Here is an 18759-nt window from a genome sequence, read left to right as displayed (position 1 = left end):
CTCCTTATCCTCATTTTAGAAGCAAGGAAATGAGTTTCAAAAAGGCACATTTTGCCTGGGGTCCACACGGTAGAACTACAGCTATAACTTTTGAGTCTCATCACTCTCCCTCCAGGCTCCTGGTGCTTTTCTCACTCACTCATCATTCATCTATCCACTCAAGGATTAGATTCAAGACCTGTCAAAGAGTTTTTCACCAGCACAAATATCTCCCAAGGGACTGGCTTTCGGGCAGACTGAAGTTTTCCACTTTGCAATTAGTTGTGGATTGAGAATACTCAGTTACTCCACTGCTCTACAGTAGTCTTTTCTTTTATCCAGCTCTGTTCCCCTCCCCTGTTCCATTCAACCTTTTTTTCTGAAAAAGATTTCAAATTCAGAAAATCTTTTACCATGATAAAAGCAGAAGCTATGAGGCAAAAGAAATAAAAGCAAACATTTTTACATGAGACCTAACTAAGATGAAAAGCATTTGTACAGCAAAGGAAACCAGCAGCAAAACAAAAAGACAACTATGGACTAGGAAAAAATATTTGCAAATGATCTGACCAACTAGGAGTTAATATCCAAAATATATAAATGGCTCATACCACTCAATATCAAAAAAACAAACAACCAAATCCAAAAATGGGCAGAAGACCTGAGCAGATATTTTTCCAAAGTAGACATATAGATGGCCAACAGGCACATGAAAATGTGCTCAGTATTGCTAATTATTAGAAAAATGCACATCAAAACCACAATGAGGTATCACCTCTCACCTGTCAGAATGGCTATTACCAAAAGTCTATAAATAATAAATGTTGGAGAAGGGTGTGTGGAAGAAAGGAAACCCTCTTACACTGTTGGTAGGACTATAAATTGGTGCAGTCACCAGGGAGAATGGTGTGGAGGTTCCTCAAAAAACTAAAATTAGTTATCATATAATTCAACAATCCCACTCCTGGATATATATATATATCCAGAAAAAATGAAAACACTAACTCAAAAAGATACATGTACCCAGTGTTCATAGCAGCATTATTTACAACAGTCAAGAAGCAAACCAAGTACTCATCAATAGGCAATTGGATTAAGAAGATGTGATATTAATATATATTTTTATATACAACAGAATATTACTCAGTCATAAAAGAGAATGAAATGTTGCCATTTGCAGCAATATGAATAGACTTAGAGAACATTATACTTGTGAAATAAGTCAGGCAGAGAAAGACAAATACTATGTGATATCACTTATATGTGAAGTGTAAAAAATAATACAAATGAACGTATATACAAAACAGAAACAGATTCACAGACACAGAAAACAAACTTATGGATAACTAAGGGGGGTGGGACAAATTAGGAGTATGGGATAAACAGATATAAACTATTATACATGCAGCAAATAAGCAACAAGGATTTACTGTACAACACAGGGAACTATGTTCAACATCTTGTCATAACCTCCAATGGAATATAGTCTCCAAAAATACTGAATCACTATGCTGTGCATCTGAAACTAACACAAGATAGTAAATCAACAACACTTGAATAAAAAAAATGGAGCTATGGGCAAAGGGATAAATCTAATACAGAACTGTTTCTTTTATTTCCTGTTGCTGTATGATATAGAACATACTTTTAGGGACTTCCCTGCTAGTCCAGTGGCTAAGACTCCAAGCTCCCAAAACAGGGGACCTGGGTTCAATCCCTGGTCAAGGAACTAGATCCCACATGCTGCAAATAAGAGTTTGCCTGCCGCAACTAAAGGTTCTGCGTGCCTCAAGTGGCACAACTAGGACCTGGCACAGCCAAACAATTTAAAAAATAATAATAACATACCATTTAGCCTTTAGATTGTCTACTTTTAGCTGTGAAATGAGGTCACACTTATCACCAAGAACTAAATCTCTTGGGAAGCCAATATCCGTTCAGTCCTCTCTAGCATAGCTGTACTAGCTATTGAAAAACAGAAAGTCAACGGGAAAAAAAATCAAAACACTTCTCTGACCTTCCCCTAGACACCCACACTTCCCATGGTCCAGCAAGTAAAGGTTAGCACCTGGACCTAAGGGTGGACTCAGGAACCTGCTCCAACACAAGGCCATTTTCTCTCTGACTGGTGATGCCTGGACATGGAAAGGGCAACAAAAAATCATCACCACACTACCACCACCACCACCACCATCATCATTTTATAAATTAGAAAGATGAAACCTAAGAAGCAGCAGCAGCAGCTCAGAGCCAAATCACAGCTCCTTTCTCAGAGCCTAGTGAGGTGGTGGCTAAATTCTTGTACTGTCATGAAACCTTGGGTCATGAAGTCATTTCCACAAAACCACAAAAGCTTTTCTTCAAACATGTCACTTCCCCTATTCAGAAACATTCAACTAGCCCTGATTTCCTGTTTGTTTTGTTTTGTTTTTAGCTTCTCTGTTTGCTGCTCAGGGCATTCCTCAGCCTGTTCCCCGCAGGTCCCAGACTAGCAGTCTAGTTCCCACACAGGCCCCATGTTCCCATCTCTGAGCCTTCCTCATGTCCTTCCAGGCTTCCCAGGTCGCTAGAGTGGTTAAAAAAAAAAAAAACCCACCTGCCAGTACAGGAGACATAAAAGACATGGGTTCGATCCCTAAGTTGGGAAGATCCCCTGGAGAAGCATGAGGCAACCCACTCCAGTATTCTTGCCTGGACAATCCCCATGGACAGAGGAGCCTGGGGGCTACAGTCCATGGGGTCACAAGCAGTCAGATATGACTGAAGCAACTTAGCATGCACACGCATATTCTTCTGGGGTCTGCCGTGTCCTCCCAAATCCTTCACGGTGAAGTTCCTGTCCATCTTCTCCAAAAAGTTTTGTCCTGCCACTCCCGTGCTCCCTGGATGCTCTCTTCTTTGCGTTCCCACAGCATCTACAGTTTGAATAATATTGGGTTGGCTGAAAAGTTCGTTTGGGTTTTTCCAGAACATCTTATGGAAAAATCTAAAGGAATTTTTCAGCTGACACAATATTACACAGCTTTGTATTTTTCTCTCATTTCATGCATGTTGATTTCTTCTCAGTTACATCAAAAGGACAAGAATGAATCCTTAGCTTTCTCTTAGAACCCCAGAAAGTTGGTATAAAGCTAACAACCTCCAAATGGTACAGTCACAGCTTGTTCACTGAAACAAACTTCTAATTTCATCACTCTGCAGAGGACCTGGCTGAAATGCTTCTATAGGCCTCTGTAAGACCCATTTTGGAAAATGCATTCTACATCTGAGAATGTATTCACCATGTTACTAAAGCCATTCCAACATCACAAACTGCTAGAAGATCCTAAAAGCTTACTTTTAGAAAGCCAGTGATTACAGAAACCACCATCTCTATGGATGGTCCTGGCTTAGAGTAGAATAAGTTTGTTGACTCTGGAATCAGCCTAGAGGAGAAAAACACAGACCTGCCTTTTCTCTTCCTGACAAAATACTTAGTACTTCATTCCCACCTGCCCACCGAAAGCAGAGGGACGGGTGCTGAATTTCTTTCTTTCTCTCTCTCTTTCTCTCTCTCTCTTTCTCTCGCTCTTTATTTCTCTCACTCTTTCTTTTTCTCTCTCTTTCTTTCTTTCCATAGAGCCTCAAAAAAAGAAGCCTCTTCTGAAGATAACTGAGACCAAAGGTTGTTCACATGACTTCCTTTTGGAAAAGGTTTGTGCTGATTCTCAGCAAGTCTGACCACATCCAAGACAATGAAAAGGATGACTGACCAGACTAAGCTGAAACCGATAGTCTCCGAATGTCTAACAATAATCGCCTGACAACCTGGGCCCTCCTAGGGTGATGGAGCAGTCTGGATGCCCATCCCCCTCTCTCCCTCATTTACTTACACCCCCTCTCACCCAGCTGTCCTCCCCCAACTTTGATCTGACCCTCCTTTAATCACTACAGGCCTGGTTATCTAAACATCACTGTGCTTTGGAGAAATTGCACTACAGAAGCCAAACAGATAAATAAACTCTGATCTTAGACCTCAGCTAGATCAAACTTATGAGTCCCATGGGGATGTTTATCTTGGAGAAGTGCAACTTCAGATCTGGGTTCATTATTTGAGAAGGCTGCCAAATCAATCCATGGTAAGAGTAAGTGGGGACTGTGCAACCAGGGCTCAGGTTGAACAGGTCTGGTGAACAGCATCTCCCTTACTCGCCTGAGTTCTGGTCCAGTTGAGAAATGAGTCAAAACCTGTCTTTGGAGACTTCCCTGGTGGTCCAGTGGTTAAGAATCCACATTGCTGGTCCAGTGGTTAAGAATCCACATTGTTAATGCAGGGGACCCAGGTTTGATCCCTGGTCAGGGAACTAAGATCCCCTATACCTCGGGGCAACTAAGCCTGTGTACCACAACTAGAAAGAAGCTTGAGAACTTCAGTGAACATCCCTTGTGCTGCAACTAAGATCCACCTCAACCAAAAAATAAAAATAAATAAATATTCTTTTAAAAACTAAAGACAAAAAAAATTTAATTATAAAGTGTCTTTGATGAGACACTAAATTATCACCCTGATTACTGATAAATATGATAAAAGAGTATGTGACTTACATATAAAATAAATGGGCTTCCTAGTCCTGGATCCCAAAATTGTCTGGATTTGACCAATCAGTCATAGACAGACTCCTGGTTTTAGCACCAAAAGTCTCAGATTCCAGGAAATCCTCAGCTGGACAGACTGATCACTGGTCATCCCAGCTGGGCCAGGACAGACTGCCCCCAACAGCCTGAGAGCAGCGCAGACCACATCTCATGTGGCCAGCTCCCGGTTCAAGGAAGGAGAACAGAAGGCCTGGGCTCTGCTGCACAATTTCTTCTTCTAAACGCACCAATCAAATTAAGACACTGGAGGGCCAAAGTGTTAAACTGGCGGGTCTCTCAGCACATGGAAAGAAACATCTGGAGTGAGGGAAAGAAAACATTACTTTCCAACAAAATGTAATGGATTTGACCAAAAAATGAACTTTCAGCAATCCAACGAGATTGGGTTGAAAGTCTGAACTATAGACTAATTTGAAAAGAAATATAATTTTGTGAATTTCACCCAACTTGAACTAAGCTTTAAAACTATTCTTTAATAATAATCATATTGGGACTTCCCTGGTGGTCCAGTGGTTAAAAATCCACCTTGGGGACACCTACCTTTGATCCCTGGTCCAGGAAGATCCTACATGCTGTGGAACAACTAAGCCTGTGTCCCTAGAGCCCTCATACCACACAAGAGAAACCACCACAATGAGAAGCCCATGAACTGCAACTAGAGAGCAGCCCCCACTCGCCAAGACTAGAGAAAGTCTGTGTGTAGCAACAAAGACCCAGAACAGCCAAAAATAAACAAGCAAATATTTTAAAACTCATCATCATCATCGTATTGTTGAGCAAAGCTTACATGATACGGTGGTGGCCTGTGGTTGGTAAGGCCACGTGATCGGGTCCTGTCATAATTTGTGGGCAGGAGTCATGTACGCTAGTTTCTGCCCAAGCATGCAACCTCCCAGGTGTGGACGCTCACAGCACTCTTGTCTCCATTGCCATGGTTATCAGAGATGTTCCAGATCCTGATTGTTCTGAGGGAGGACTAGCTGCAATGGACACATGCCATGGGCTAGAAACAAATGTATCTGTATCAATAGTCCATCAAAATTTGGAGGTGCTTATCATCACATCATAACAAATCCTAAGAGCTTCCCTGGTGGCTCCTTGACAAAGAATCTGCCTGTGATGCAGGAGGCAGAGGAGACTTGGGTTCGAGCCCTGGATTGGCAAGATCCCCTGGAGGAGAAAATGGCAAGCCACTGCAGTATTCTTCCCTGGGAAATCCCATAGACGGAGGAGCCTGGTGAGTTACAGTCCAGGACGTCGCAAAGAGTCAGACATAACTGAGTGACTTGGAACTCATGAGCAACCAATCTTAGTGTGACTGATACAACATAAATGTGAATAGAAAAAAGATTGGAAGGAAATGTTAATAGTGATTGCCTCTCTGAGGAAGGAATTTAAGTTCTTTGATTTCTTCCCCTTTATGTGCTTTTGTACTTCCAAGTTTGGTTTATTGAGTTTTTTTTTAATTTATGATTTAAAAAATTCAAACGAAAACAGATGCTTTCAGACCACCTGCTTTAACAAAATAGAGTGGAATGCTTTAAAAGTATTTTATCACTTGTTTATATGCAAACCACATGTCATGATGCTAGTTTGAATCTCAATTTTAAAACATTCTTACTTAAATTCAGCTCAAAATTTTGCTCTGTGTCACACATAAAAGGAAATATCTTCCAAAAAGCTTCCTAACTGAGATGACTATAAAACTTTTTGGTTGCTAAGGAATGTGAAAGCTATTTAACTGGTTAAAAATAAGGGCCAAAATATTCTCATCAATTCCTACCCTGAAAAGGAATTCAGAAATGTTTTATTGTTCTTTTTCAAAGTCACCAAGAAACCTACATGTCAAAAGAATAAAATGACATAAAGTGCACGCTTCTTGTCATTGTTCTAACTACTATCCTCTTCCTCCTCTTCTGTGCTATGTACAAGAGGGAGAAAGAGAAAGACAGAGGTCATTTGAAAGGGAAAAACTACAATGATTGGCTACTTATTCTAGGAGCAGACTGTTCAAAGAGCCGATGACCAGAGATATCACAAAGGTTGTGACAAGGTCATGTGGCTAGTCAGAAAGAGGTAACTTGTTGAAAGCATTCTACTACTGAACAGTGTACCCTTACCTTTCTAACTCAGGAAGAGTATTGGACCTTCAAAGCTCCATGGCAATTTTTTTTTAAATTTTTTTAATTGAAATATAATTGACATGGTTTTCCCAGATGGCTCAGCAGATAAAAAACAGGCCTGCAATGCAGGAGACAAAGGTTTGATCCCTGAGTAGGGAAGATCCCCTGGAGGAGGAAAAGGCAACCCACTTGAGTTTCACTGCCTGAAAAGTCCCATGGACAGAGGAGCCTGGCAGGCTACAGTCCAAAGGGTTGCAAAGAGTCAGACATGATTGAGCACACACATACATACATATAACTGACATATACTACTGTAGTAGTTTTAGGGGTGTAGCAAAATGACTTGCTAGAAGTGTACATTATGAAATAATCCCCACAATAAGTTCAGTTAATAGCCATCAACACACAAAGTTAATTTGTGTGTGTGTGTGTGTGTGTGTGTGTGTGATGAGAACTCTTAAGCTCGACCATCGTGACAACTTTAAAACACACTATACAGTACTGTTAACTATAGTCACCATGCTGTCCATCACATCCCCAGCACTCATTCTTCTTCTAACCAATGGGCAATTCCTTTTATAATTATCAATCTGCTCTCTCCCTCAGATTCTCTGCAGTCTCTCAAACTCATTTTACCCTCTCGAATTTTGAATTCTACCATTCCTTTCTAAAAGGTGAATGCTTTTGCTTCCAAGATAAGATAATCAGATGCAGCTGCAGAGTTTGCACAGAGATTATTCAAAAATCTATCAGAGAAGAGCTTTGGTGAGAAAATGCCAAATCATGCACAATGAACAATAGCAACTGTTGGTTAGAAACACAAGCCTTTGAGCCAGAGACCTAGATTCAGGTTCTGACTCTACTTCTACCTAGAGACCTAACGTCAGGCAAGATGGTAAACCACCCTGAGCCTCTGATCTGTAAAAGTAACATTACCTGCCATACTGACAGACTGGGAGGGTTACATGCAATAATGGATATAAAATGCTTAGCGCAGTGCCTGGAACATAGTGTTTAACATAAATTAGTTGCTGTTCCATGTCTTTTTAAAAAGTTGCTCCCTAACATAGTGTTTAAATACAAAACGCCTGTATAGTCAAAGCTATGGTTTCTCCAGTAGTCATGTAGAGTTGTGAGAGTTGGACCATAAAGAAGGCTGAGCACCAAAAAATTGATGATTTTGAATTGTGGTGCTGGAGAAGACTCTTGAGAGTCTCTTGGACAGCAAAGAAATCAAACCAGTCAAACCTAAAGAACGTCAACCCTGAATATTCACTGAAAGGACTGATGCTGAAGCTGAAGCTCCAATACTTTGGCCACCTAATGCAAAGAGCCGACTCACTGGAAAAGACTGATGTTGAGAAAGATTGAAGGCAAGAGGAGAAAGGGACAACAGAGGATGAGATGGTTGGATGGCATCATCAATTCAATGGACAGGAGTTTGAGCAAGCTCCAGGAGATATTGAAGGACAGGAGGCCTGGCATGCTGCAGTCCATAGGGTCACAGAGTCGGACACGTCTTAACAACTGAACAACAACATAACGTTTAAATACAAGATCAGTTTAAATACAAGCCCCTTCTTTCTTTCCTTGTGTTTTTTGTTCACATGATGAAAAACACCATACTTCTTTCAAGATTGAAAATGACATCCAGGAGTACCAAAGTAAAAGCAAGTTTCCAAGGTGCCTGAGTGGGCTGGCAAGCAATTTCTTTTGCTCAGATATCCTAAGTATTTCTTTTTTTAGTCTCTTTCGTACTATTGATCCAGATTCTCCATGCACAGTAGATCTAAGAAACAAGTCTGGCATACTGGCCCCCTTTAGATATCAAATGTTCCCAATGATTCAAGCAGAATTAATTAGCTTTGATTGACAGCATGAAAGGTACTCACATCATTTATGTCAACACTTTTTTATTGAGCACTTGAGTTATGGATGCAGACAAGCTGACCCCAGGGAAGATTTATGAATCGTTGGTCCTCCAGATATATAGGTCCCTTTAGCTAGTTTACACAGAGTACATTCAGACAAATAATTTAAGGAGTCCATTATTACTTGGCAGATAAAAGGGTAACTATCCATAGGATGGAGTGAGGGGAGAAAGAAGGAGGTACTTTTGGAACATGTCAATTTATGACAACCCTACTTGAGCAAGGGCTTCCCCAGTGGCTCAGACAGTAAAGATTCTGCCTGCAATGCAGGAGACCCAGGTTTGGTCTGTGGGTCGGGAAGATCCCCTGGAGAAGGAAATGGCATCCTGCTCCAGTATTCTTGCCTGGAGAATCCCATGGACAGAGGAGCCTGGTGGGCCATAGTCCATGGGGTCACAAAGAGTCAGAGATGACTGAGTGACTAACACTTTCACTGTTTCAGCAAGGAGGCTTTCTTGGTGAAGGCAGCAAACAGGATGGAAAGACTGTGCTGCAGAAAGCAAGATTACCTACCTCATAATTAGACACCCTGCATGGTCAGTATTACTGAAGAACATTCTCCTTGAAGCCTCATTGTCTTCTCTCCTACAGAGAACTTTACAGAACATTCAGAGCTGCATCTCAGAGATTCAGCACCAAAGGCACCATTATCAGTAAAGTCACAGTTCTAGTCACAGTAGTTTAATTCAGATAGTGGGATAATCTAACAGAAGACTTTGGTTGGACCCTCCAGGTGCGTTTCAGAAATGATGTCCTTATGTACACACTGCTATATTTAAAATGGATACCCAACAAGGACCTACTGTATAGCATATGGGACTCTGCTCGATGTTATGTGGCAGCCTGGATAGGAGGGGAGTTTGGGGGAGAATGGATACACGCAAATGGATGGCTGAGTCCCTTTGCTGTTCACCTGACATACTGCTAATCGGCTATACTCCAATACAAAATAAAAAGTTCAAAAAACAAACAAAAAAAAAAGAAAATGCAGTCTTTGACAATCCATCACAGCCTCTGGGCAGCATTCAACACCACTGCTGCATGGATGTAAGCTAATGCAGCCAAAAGCAAAAACTCTCGATCCTTTTTTTAGCTTTGTGGCCATATCACAGGTAAAGTATGATTCCCAGGAGTCATTTTTTAAATATTGGAAAGATCTCTTGAATCCCTAAGCATCTCAGAGCTCATGCTAAATGCCAGTTTCTGATCTAAGTCTGTCCTTTTATGGATGGGCAAATTTGCTTAGGGTCACATAACTAGCAAGAATGGCAGGTTTCACAGTCCCTCATCTGCTGTTCTTTCTGCTCCACGGCAGCCACACAGGGGAGAATGGACACTCAGACAAAATACCAACCTGAAGAAGGAGCCGATTTCAAAAGGACTCACCTAGGTCTTCTGGCCATTCATCAATCAACCTTTGGGCATTCTTTGGAGAGCAAAATAATCCTAGAGAAACTGACCTCGAGTGAAAGCTTGCCCAGAGTTACACCAGAAAATTCTGAGGAAACAGTCTTCTTACACTTCACCTTCCACTGGCCTGACCTCTCTCAGGGACAGTGGACTCCGGAACTCTGCATTGCTGTTATTAAATCTAACATAGCATGCTGGCCAGGGCGCCTGCAAATGTCCTGACAACTCCTAGCCACCCGACATTCTCCCTGCTCTTGCCCCCATTGCAACCCTCCTCAAAGGACTGATGTTCCAACTCCCAGCCAATGCTGCAGGAAGCAGTCAGTCCAGGCCAGTATAATTTTCTAGCAGCTCATCAACCCTCCCATATCATTCCAGGGGAGTGTGGACTCACCCAAAATGATATACGGGGGTAGGGAAGGGAATACTCCCTGTTTCCACCTCATTCTTTTCATCTTTTATACAAACTTTCAAAGTCCCTAGCACCAGACTCTTCAGTGTAAAAATCACATAGAAAGAACATGAATATTTGTAAGTAGCGGTTTCTTCTATTATGGGGGGAGGGGCATGCTTTCTGTATCTATAGGATTTTCAATTTTTTTTTCTTGCTTTGAGGTTTTTTGACAGATGGGAAGAGAGAGAGGGGCGAAGAGAGGAAATAGGGGAAAGCCTTGATGGAGCCCAGAAACATAAACATGGACAGTTTGTGCCTTAAGATAAGCAGGAACTAACTTGTAAACTAACTTGGACACAGGCAGGGGTCAATCTGTGTCCGTGATTATGATTAAATGAGGTGTCAATTTTGGCCTCACTCTGCATATTGAAAAGTGATTCTTCATACAATTTGATAGCAAAAACAAAAAAAAATACAGTTAGAAAATTAACAGAAGATCTGAACATTTTTCCAAAGAAGACACACAGATGATCAACAGGTATATGAAAAGGTGCTCAACATCATTAATCATCAGGGAAATGCAAAGCAAAACCACAATGGGATATCACCCCATACCTATCAGAATAGCTGTTATCAAAAAGACAAGAAATAATAAGTATTGGTGAAGATGTAGAGAAAATGGAACTTCTGAGCACTGTTGGTGGAGGTACAAGTTGGTTCAGATGATATGGAAAACACTATAAAGATCTCTCAAAAAATTAAAACTAGGACTGCCATATGGTCCTGCAATCCCACTTCTGGATATGTATCCAAAGAAAATGGACACCGGATATGGAGGAGATGTCTGCATGCCCATGTTGACTACAGCATTATTCAAAATGACCAAGGTATGGAAATAACCTGAGCGTCCATCAGTGGCTGAACAGGTAAAGAAGACATGGAATATATATACAATGGAATATTATTCAGCCATGAGAAAGAAGGAAATCCTGCCTTTTGCAATGACATAGATGTATCTTGAGGACATTATGCAAAGTAAAAAAAAAAAAGACAAATACCACTTGGTGGAATGCTAAAAGAAAGAAAAGTCAAGCTCACAGAAACAGAATATAAAAGTGCATGGGGAATAGGGAAAACAGGAAAAGGTTAATAAAGGGTACAAACTTTCAGCAATAACATGAATTGCTGTTGTCGTTGTTGTAGTCGTTTAGTCTCTGAGTTGTGTCTGACTCTTTGTGACCTCATAGAGTGTAGCCTGCCAAGCTCCTGTATCCATGGGATTCTGCAGGTATGAATACTGGAATGGGTTGCCATTTCCTTCTCCAGGGGATCTTCCAACTCTGGAGATCTTCCAGGGATTAAACCCACGTCTCCTGCATCTCCTGCATTGGGAGGCAGATTTTTTTTACCACTGAGCCATCAGGGAAATCCATAATAAGATGAATAAGCCCATCTAATTATAAAATCCTGGTGGCTCAGATGGTAAAGAATCTGCCTGCAGTGCAGGAGACCCAGGTTGGATCCCTGGGTTAGGAAGATCCCCTGGAGGAGGAAACGGCAACCCACCCCAGTATTCTTGCCTGGAGAATTCCATGGACAGAGGAGACTGGTGGGCTACAAGTCCATAGGACCACAAAGAGTCAGACACGACTGAGAGACTAACACAACATAAAACGTGGTTATAAATTGTTATACATAGTTAAACATAGCATGTATAATTCAAATTTGCTAAGAGAGTAGAATGAAATGTTCCCACCAAGAAAAAAGAAAATATAATACAATTACATTTGTCAATTATATCTCTTAAATCTGAAATTTTTAAATAAATAATTTTTTTTAATTTTGCCACCAAGCCTTAAATAAGTCTAAGGAGATATGTTCAGAGAGCAATGGGAAAACAAGACACTTTTGCTATTTAAATTAACTGTGAAGGAAAAATGAGATATTTGTTCCTTTCTTGGCTAAATATCCACCAGAGAAACACTGGAATTCTTCACTGTAAAATTCTGCAGGTAGCATTCGAATTCCATCTCAAATAAACGCTGAGTTGAAACTTGTATTTTAATAATCAGCCAAAAATCATTTATTTTTTAAAGAAATCACTTCTTGAATGAAGAGGGGCATTAAAAAACATATTTGAGGGCTCTGGGGGAAAAGATGGTTTTATCATGAAAGAAAAACTCATGTAATTAGAGAGCTATAAAATTACCCATTTGCCTTTTGTTTCTTTTCTTTTTTTAAGTATAATTGCTTTTCAGTGCTGTGTTAGTTTCTACTGTATAACGAAGTGAATCATCTGTATATATACATATATACCCTTCCTCTTGGACCTCCCTCCTGCCCCACCACCCACTCTTCTAGGTCGTCACAGAGCACTGAACTGAGCTCCCTAAGCTATACAGCAGCTTCCCACTAGCTATCTATTTCACACATGGTGGTATACACATTGTGTCAAATCTAATACCCAATTCGTTTGCCTTTACAGTGTCCAATAAAAATCATTTTCAATAAAAGATTATCTAAGTTTCTTCTGAAGGCATCACAACAAATATAAGACAGGGACAAAGTTCAGTTGAAAAATATGGCATTATCCAGCCTAAACCAGCTACTTGGAGCTCCATGTTATGGGGTAATGTGAGTGTGTGCATGCTCATTTACTTCAGACATGTCTGATTCTTTGTGATCCCATGGACTGTGGCCCACCGGGCTCCTCTGTCCATGGGGTTGTCCAGACAAGAATACTGGAATGGGTTGCCATTTCCTTCTCCAGGGGATTGAACCCACCTCTTTTATACCTTCTGCATCGGCAGACAGGTTCTCTACCACTAGCACCGAGGCGCAGTTAGCACTACAACAGGAGAAGCCACCCTCCCACAAGTCCAGGGATACGCAGGAGGTGCAGAGGCACGAGCAAAGCTCTGACCTCAGGGTTAACTTCTGGTTTCATACCCTGGGACTTGATCCTAAAATTCACAAGCATGACCTCTATAAACCAGAGAATAACCTCCCTACATTCTACTGCTACCAGCATTATGGGTCTCACCTTTTCTGATGCTTAATTGTATGCATCAACTTGACTAAGCCATGGATGCCTATATACCCAGTTAATATTATTTATTGGGATGACTGTAGTAAAGTTGTACATGCTAGTAAAGTAATGCTCAAAATTCTCCAAGCCAGGCTTCAACAGTATGTGACCCGTGAACTTCCAGAGGTTCAAGCTGGATTTAGAAAAGGCAGAGGAACCAGAGATCAAACTGCCAAGATCTGTTGGATCATCGAAAAAGCAAGAGAGCTCCATAAACACATCTACTTCTGCTTTATCTACTATACCAAAGACTTTGACTGTGTGGATCACAATAAACTGAGGGAAATTCTGAAAGAGATGGGAATACCAGACCACCTGATGTGCCTCTTCCTGTATGCAGACCAGGAAGCAACAGTTAGAACTGGACATGGAACAACAGACTGGTTCCAAATAGGGAAAAGAGTACACCAAGGGTGTGTATTGTCACCCTGCTTATTTAACTTATATGCAGAGTACATCATGAGAAACACTTGGATGGATGACGCACAGGCTGGAATCAAGATTGCCGGGAGAAATACCAATAACCTCAGATACACAGATGACACCACCCTTATGGCAGAAAGTGAAGAAGAACTAAAGAGCCTCTTGATGAAAGTGAAAAAGGAGAGTGAAAAAGTTGGCTTAAAGCTCAACATTCAGAAAATGAAGATCATGGTATCTGGTCCCATCACTTCATGGGAAATAGATGAGGAAACAATGGGAACAGTGACAGACTTTATTCTTTGGGCTCCAAAATCACTGCAGATGGTGACTGCAGCCATGAAATTAAAAGACACTTGCTCTTTGGAAGAAAAGTTATGACCAACCTAGACAACATATTCAAAAGCAGAGACATTACTTTGCCAGCAAAGGTCCATCTAGTCAAGGCTATGGTTTTCCCAGTAGTCATGTATGGATGTGAGAGTTGCACTATAAAGAAAGCTGAGTGCTGAAGAATTGATGCTTTTGAACTGTGGTGTTGGAAAAGACTCTTGAGAGACTGCAAGGAGATCCAACCAGTCTATCCTAAAGGAAATCAGTCTTGAATAAGCATTGGAAGGACTAATGCTGAAGCTAAAACTCCAACACTTGAGCCACCTGATTCAAAGAACTGACTCACTGGAAAAGACCCTGATGCTGGGAAGGATTGAGGGCAGGAGGAGAAGGGGACGACAGAGGATGAGATGGTTGGATGGAATCACTGACTCAATGGACATGAGTCTGAGTAGGCTCCAGGAGTTGGTGATGAACAGGAAGGCCTGGTGTACTGCAGTCCATGGGGTTGCAAAGAGTCGGACATGACTGAGTGACTGAACTGAACTGAACTGGGATGACTGTGAGGGTGTTTCCAGAAGAGACTAGCCCTTGAATCAGTGGACTGAGTGAAGCAGATGGCCCCTCCAACATGACTGGGCTTTATCCAATCCATTGAGGACCTACATAAACAAATAGTTAGAAGGGAAAATTCGCTGGTTCTACCTTCCTGCCTGAGCTGGGACATCAGTCTTCTCCCCCGAGACTGGGACTTGTACCATCAGCGACCCCCACCAAACCAGTTCTCACGCCTCTGGACTTTGTCTAGAGCTCACACCCTCAATTCCTCTAGTTCTCAGGCCTTTGGCCTTGAACTGAACTAAACCACTGGTTCTCCTGGGTCTCCAGACTGCAGACAATGGATTGAAAAAGTCCGAAGCCTCTGGAATTGTGTGAGTTAATTCCTCATAATAAAAAACTCTTGGGACTTCCCTGGAAGTCCAGTAGTTGAGAATTCACCTTCCAATATGGGGATGTGTGTGTGTGTGTGTGTTCAGTTGTGTCCAACTCTTGGACTGTAACCCACCAGGCTCCTCTGTACATGGAATTCTCCAGGTGAGAATACTGGAGGGGGGTTGTCATTTTCTTCTCCAGGAATCTTTCTGACCCAGGGATAGAACCGCATCTCTTGCATCTCCTGCACTGACAGGCAGGTTTTTTACCACTAGTGCCGCCCGGGAAGCCCCCTCCATTGCAGGGGATGCAGGGTCAATCCTTTGTTGGGGAACTAAGATCCCACATGCCGAGGGGTAACTAAGCCTGTGTGCTAAAACTAGAGAGACTTTGTGCCATAACTACTGAGCCTGTGCGATCTAGAGCCTGTCCGTAGCTAGAGAAGCCCCTGCACACCACAACTAGAGAAAAGCCCATGTGCTGCAACGAAGACCCAGCACAGGACAAAAAGAACCTCTCAAACTCTGTCACTCCCTGTATATATATATATATATGTGTGTGTGTGTGTGTGTGTGTGTGTGTGTGTGTGTGTGTAGCAAGAGAGATTTAGCTAGAAAAATATATAGATACAATGGACTGGCCAAAAAGCTCATTTGGATGTTTCCATAAGATGGTACCAAAAAACGTGAACAAACTTTTTGGCCAACCTAATATACCCTGTTGACTCTGCTTCTCTGGAAAACCCTAACTGATACACATTCCCAAAGCAGAAGCGGAAATAGTACATTTCCCCAGACTGCCTCGCAGCACAGTTACAGGCCCCTGACCACTCAAATCCACACAAACTTGAATGTAGGAGGAGTCGCGTGTGCAGAGGCTGAGTGCAGGCAGGTGAATTTGGGGGCAAGGGTGGTGGTGGTGGTGTCTGGCTTGGAGACAGCTATGGCGGAGCTTCTGAACTGATCCAGGACCAAATACGTCCAGGGGCAGGGTGGTGGCAGCAGTGGGGCCTTGTTTTCTTTTGTTTTTTAGCAGTGGTGTTTTTGTTAGAATAGCTCCAGGCGCAGTCCCTAGCTCATAGTCTCTGGATGTGCTGTTCTTAGTTGTATAGCATCCAATCCGGTTATCTGGCCCTCCCAGGGATTTTTGTGAGGTATGTAACACCCTTTAAAACATTCCTTTCTGCTTAGAGTTTCTAGAATATACCATGTTATTTGTAAGCAAGATCCTTGAATGACAGAAATGACAGCTTACTTGTAAAGGCTAGAGCTAGGAGGTACGGAACATGGCATCCATGAATGATGATTATTATAAATTCAGGGGTACAGGGAAGGATTCTTGTGTGCCTCACAATAACAACCCTCATCTACCTGCTACTGGTGCTTGAGCAATGCCCTCAAATGAGAATAAAAGGATAAGAATTAGAACGCAGATTTTTTTTGTAGAAATGACAGCTGACAAAATCTCACAAGATCTATTTTAAAACAAATGTGATCCCTTCTCTAGAGCAGGTTTTAAGATGGGGCTGGTTGGAGAAAGAATGAAGCAAATGAAAGAAAAGGAAGGAATGACAGACAGGAATCAAAAGAGAAGATAGGGGAACCAATCAGAGATTTCCTCTGTTCTCAGTTTGGCTCAAAATGTGGAGGAAATTGAAAAATCAGTATGTCAAAATATTAGTGATTGTTATCATGACCCTTATATTTTTCTTCATTTTTGAAATATTTATAATACACAAATAGTACTTGTTAACAAGATTTTTAAGTAGTATTACTAATAAACTGGTCTAAGTTTCATTGCACTCAAAGCAATTGGCTGTTAACTATTTAGACTCAGAAGAGAGCCTGAAAGTCATTTCACCTAACTCCTCACAGATGCCGGTTCAATCCCTGGATCAGAAAAATCCCTGGAGGAGGATATGGCAACTCACTTCAGTATTCTTGCCTGAGAAATCCCATGGACAGAGAAGCCTGGCAGGCTACAGTCCATGGGTTGCAAAGAGTCGGACACGACTGAGCACACAGACACTCACGTTGTCCCCACAGACAGGCGCATCCCTAAGGCCAGACCTTCAGGACCCAGGGCTCTTCTTTACCCTGAGTTCCCTGAAACACAGAAGACAAACCCTTGCTTCTTCTCCCAAAGACTATGCCTCAGATGTTTGAAAACAGCTTTCATTTGGATTCTGAGATTTTTTCTCCAACTTAAACATCCTTGTTTCCTTTAGCAATTTCTTAAATGTCTTCTCACATCTTTAGTGACTGTCACATTTACTAATGTCCTTTCTAAAATGTGACACCCATGAATGGAACATTCAAGTTGACTGGAATATTCAAGTTGTCATCAAATCAGGATAAAGTATATTGCTTTCAATCTTACATTGACCATCAAATATATCTTTTGCTTTGCTTCTCCTTCCCCTATCCCTTCCCTCCCCTTCCCCTCCTCTGTCCTCCTCTGTCCTTCTCCTCTATCTCGATGTACAGAGCAAAATACTGTCTTTGAATGAAGTGCATGAGTGCATACTCAGTCATTTCAGTCATGTCCAACTCTTTGTGACCCCAAGGACTATATAGCCTGCCAGGCTCCTCTGTCTATGGGATTTCCCAGGCAAGAATACTGGAGTGGGTTACCATGCCCTCCTTCAGGGGATCTTCCCAACCCAGAGACTGAACCCAGGTGTGCTGCATTGCAGGAGGATTCTTTACCACTAAGCCACTGGGGAAGTACACATTCCCATAAAAGCAACTTCTGTCCTATGAAAATCTCAAATAATGTAAAGGATAAAAACAAGATAGATAATCGATAATAGAGATAAGCTATAAAAAACATATGTATGACATACATCTTTTTACTTATTTTTGGCTGTGCTGGGTCTCATTGCTCTGCAGGCTTTTTCCCTGTTGCTGCAAGCCTCTAGTTGCAGCATGGCTACTCTCTAGTTGCAGCCCATGGGCTTCTCATTGCGGTGGCTTCTCTTGTTGCAGAGTATGGCTCCTAGGGTGCACAGGCTTCAGTAGTTGGAGCTCCCAGGCTCTAGAGCACAGGCTCAGTAGTTGCGGTGCACAGGCTTAGATGCTCCATGGCATGTGGCATCTTCCCAGATCAGGGATCGATTAAAGATATATACAAAGAAATAAGACATATAGAAAAGGTTCTGAGTCTACTGTGAAAAATGCATGAGAGCAAGCTTCATTTTGCCATCCCATATTCTAGGACCTTACTCTTGTGTGCAAAGTCTCCTGCCCTCCTTGTGTCCTTTTCACTGCAGAACAAGCTCAGGTATGTGAAAACCTTACCCACTCTTCTCAATAAGCATGTCTAGCAAGGAATGTCTTTCCTGGAGTTTGGTTCTATTTTTCAAGGTGACAGCTTTTAGTTAATAAACTGCAGTTCTAATTGATGTATGTACACTGCTATGTATGAAATAGATCACTAATGAGAACCTACTCCATAGTACAGGGAACGCTACTCAATGCTCTGTGGTGACAAAGTGGGGATATATGTACAGGT

General features: G+C 41.8%; 1 non-coding gene across 1 annotated transcript; it reads left to right on the top strand.

Annotated features, from left to right (window-relative positions):
* The first annotated feature begins 2911 nt into the window (after positions 1-2911).
* MIR2285AJ (microRNA mir-2285aj) lies at positions 2912-2992 on the top strand. The gene has a single exon (NR_162225.1). It is a non-coding gene; the product is annotated as a microRNA mir-2285aj (primary transcript).
* Positions 2993-18759: the final 15767 nt, after the last annotated feature.

Source organism: Bos taurus, chromosome 8, assembly GCF_002263795.3.
Source record: "Bos taurus isolate L1 Dominette 01449 registration number 42190680 breed Hereford chromosome 8, ARS-UCD2.0, whole genome shotgun sequence".
In the NCBI taxonomy this organism is placed as follows: Eukaryota; Metazoa; Chordata; class Mammalia; order Artiodactyla; family Bovidae; genus Bos; species Bos taurus.
The sequence above is the reverse complement of the archived record's forward strand: the minus strand, read 5'-3'. Positions and strand labels throughout refer to the sequence as shown.